The 3,386-nt window shown below is 45.9% G+C and overlaps 1 long non-coding RNA gene across 1 annotated transcript; it reads left to right on the top strand.

The window, feature by feature from the left end:
• Positions 1-341: 341 nt before the first annotated feature.
• On the top strand, positions 342-1,811 carry LOC120969251 (uncharacterized). Its single transcript, XR_005763270.3, has 2 exons — positions 342-840; positions 1,432-1,811. It is a non-coding gene; the product is annotated as an uncharacterized lncRNA (long non-coding RNA).
• Positions 1,812-3,386: the final 1,575 nt, after the last annotated feature.

Genomic DNA, 3,386 nt, shown 5'->3' on the forward strand with positions numbered 1-3,386 from the left:
TTTTGCGGGGCCGTGTGGACGTCCATCACTTTGACCAACAACGAGCGGGGAGAGGTTGTACGACCAAGTTGGATTCTGCTTGGTCCGTGTTATAGTACGTCTTGGTAAGGTGCCCTCTCCCCGACGTGTGTGTGGGGGGCTACTTCGCGCTACCTGCAACCTCTGTGGGGTCAGAGAAGTTTGGTTAATTTGCGAAGGACACGTGCCACATCAAAAGTTATGAATGGTAGTTAAATATCACACACCACATCCTTTTCATACATATAGTAGGGCCACACCCGCATGTGGTTCTTATCTGGTCTGACCCTTGTCGCGCCACAAGCACACATTTGTGGGTCGGCACACAGTCCACCAAGCCCCGGCGAGCCCCAGCTCTGGTGACCCCCAGCCCCCGCGCTCTTAGCCCTGGCGACCCCAGCCCCGGCGCCCCCACCCCCAGCCCCGGCGACCCCATCCCTAGCGCCCCCAGCCCCGACAACCCCCATCCCCGGCGACCCCCATCCCCGGCGCCCCATCCCCACCCACCACCGTCGCGCCACCTGGCCGGCGCGACCAGTACCGTCGTCGATCCCGCGAACCATCTCTGCTCCCGGGGCGGCTCACCACCTCCTCCCGCCGTGGGCCTCCCGCCGTCCGGCGCCTCGAACCTCCCTCCTTCTGCCGTCGCCCCCAAGCCCCCGCGATTTCCTAGAGGTGCTCCGCTCGCTGCCGCTCGAATTTGAACTTGCTGCTCCTTCATCCCCGCACGACCGCTCCTCCTGCCATCCTCGCCCACGAGCTCGTTGTGCTGCACATGCGCCAAACATCCTCGTCTCTGGTTTTGACTCCCTGTAACACTTGGTAAGATAGCAAATTCTTACAGTGTCAGTTCAACGAAAAAAACACCAACAGTTCATCAATCTCAAAATTCCCATTTTTGGTGCGCCGCGTGTTTGCTAAAATGTCTTAATGCACTGGACTACTAGTTTTGATGTGTTCATTGTTCATTTGTAGCTCCCTTGTGCTTGCAAATTGCTATAATTTACAATACTTAGCATTTGCAGCACCGATGCATCTTCTTCGCTATCAGTTCAAGTGATCAAAATGGTATAAAAAACAAGTTGAATATTCCTCGTTTTGTGTCTCTTTGGATCCAAAACATTTTCAATTCTAGTGTAACTTGCTGTAAGAAAATATAACTTCACTGTGCAAGAAGTTCATCTTCTATTCTGCCCCTAGAAAGAAGTTTGTCTTGTAAAGGTTGAAGCTAATGGGCTAGGAAGCTTTATAAGAAATTGATTTGCCTCTTCATTGAAAAAGTTTGGTTTGCCTGTTCCGTGAAAATGTCTTGCTAAAGAAATATCTCTTGTGCACTTATTTATTCGCCTGAATATTTGGTTTGATTCTCAGGTGCGAAATGTCTTGCTAATCAAAGTTTGGTTTGATTCTCAGGTGCGAGAAATATCTCTTGTGCACTAGTGGTTGGCTGCTCCCAGCGGTAAATGTAGTCGGATTCAGCAGCTAGCTCTTCCTCGAGCAACCATTTGGAGAACTTTATTGTCTTCTTGTGGTGGTGATTGATTTTAGGATCTGTAAATTTGACGTTGGTAGCTAGCTTATGTATGGAACCTGCAAGTTCAATATTGGTATTAGATTCAGTTTTTGTTGTATAAATGTCCCAATGTTCACATTTATTTGGGTAAAATTTTATTTTAGTTCTGCTACAGAAACCATGCAGGTTCAGTGATGATGATACCATAAGTTCGGAAAAGAAAATTTATGTATATGATGAGATGATTGCTACTTCTTCAAAGAAGGTATAGTACATGACAGCTTGATGTGCATACACTAGTAGAAAAAGGCCCATTTGTCCCGGTTCATAAGGCCCATTTGTCCCGGTTCCGGAACCGGGACTAAAGGGTCGGTACTAAAGCCCAATACCTTTAGTCCCAGTTCACCTACGAACCGGGACAGATGGGGGTCCACGTGGCCGCCGCGGCTTGCCTAGGCAGAATGGCCTTTTGTCCCGGTTGGTAGCACCAACCGGGACCAAAAGGCATCCACGCGTCAGCAGCTCATGGACTGGGGTTTTTGTTTTTTTTGAAGGGGGGGGGGGGGGGTTGGGGGTTTTGGGGGTTTTGTAGGGTTAATTTAGGGGTTTCATATTGTGTTAGCTAGCTAATAGAGAGAAGTGTCCTCTCTTATCTCCGTGCTTGGCCGACACTACATACTATATGTATAGAGAGGACTCGACACGCTAGCTAGTAAGCAAATGAAGGAAACCATTAAGTACAGAAGATCGTCATGAACATATACATAGAGAAGTGATCGACCTCTCCTTCTCCGAGAGATTGGTCGAACAACAAGTTTTCGTATATCTATTCGACGCTACTGGCTACATATATACAATATAAGATCTCTTACAATCCCCTAACATCTGAACTCAAGTTCCACATGGTATTCTCCGTCTTTATTGATGACGTGGTCAAGAAAGAATCCCGCCAATTCCTCTTGAATTGCTCGTATGCGATCTTGTGGTAGGAGTTCATCCCGCATCTGAAACATCTAATTTGAAGAAGGGTGTGAATACATATATATGAATGAAACTCAACACAAATGATGGTAATAAAATAAAATTTGAATATTATTGCTTACGCACTTCATATTGTTTTTTAGAGTAGCCCCGCTCATAGGTCGCGGATGAACTCATAAACGTAGTATCCACAGTAATTATTCCCGGATTCCTGCCACAACCACTTTACAAGAAATAGAGGTCAATCAAACTGATAAGCAAGCATGCTAAATGGTATTGATGAAACAAGCTAGAATCAATGGGAGATGCGTGGAACTAGCTAGTAGTACTTATTTTCGGGTGTGTAAATCGCAACTCCCCCGGCAGTCCCGGAGCTTGTGCGGTGAACTTTTTCCAAACCCTGCCAGACACAGAAAACAATTATTGATATCAGGAAATGAACAAAGTTGCCGATATGGTGCGATAATGATCGATTGAACTTACTTCTCGAGCATTATAGTCATGGCCGCATACTCCTCGGGATCTTTTCGTCTCGAGTCTATGACGGTTACTAGTCCCTGCTCAAGCTTAATCTCTTGTAGAATAAAGCGGAAGCTGCACACGCATGCATAACTCATCAATTACATTACTATAACCTCGAGTAATAATGGAAACCGAATATGCACAAGACAGTAACACTCACTTGAAGTAGGAAGGAAATAATATTTTATCTTTGTTTTGATTTTGAAGCAACAATCATAGCAAGTTGGCCTCGGTTTGTTTGGCATCATATTTAACATTCCATTCATCTATGAGATTTGTGTTAATGAACCCAATATCACCGATTTGTCTTTTCTTGCATTCGGCGATCTTCAATCTGCATAATATAGTGAGG

Source organism: Aegilops tauschii, chromosome 7 (assembly GCF_002575655.3).
Source record: "Aegilops tauschii subsp. strangulata cultivar AL8/78 chromosome 7, Aet v6.0, whole genome shotgun sequence".
Classification (NCBI taxonomy): Eukaryota; Viridiplantae; Streptophyta; class Magnoliopsida; order Poales; family Poaceae; genus Aegilops; species Aegilops tauschii.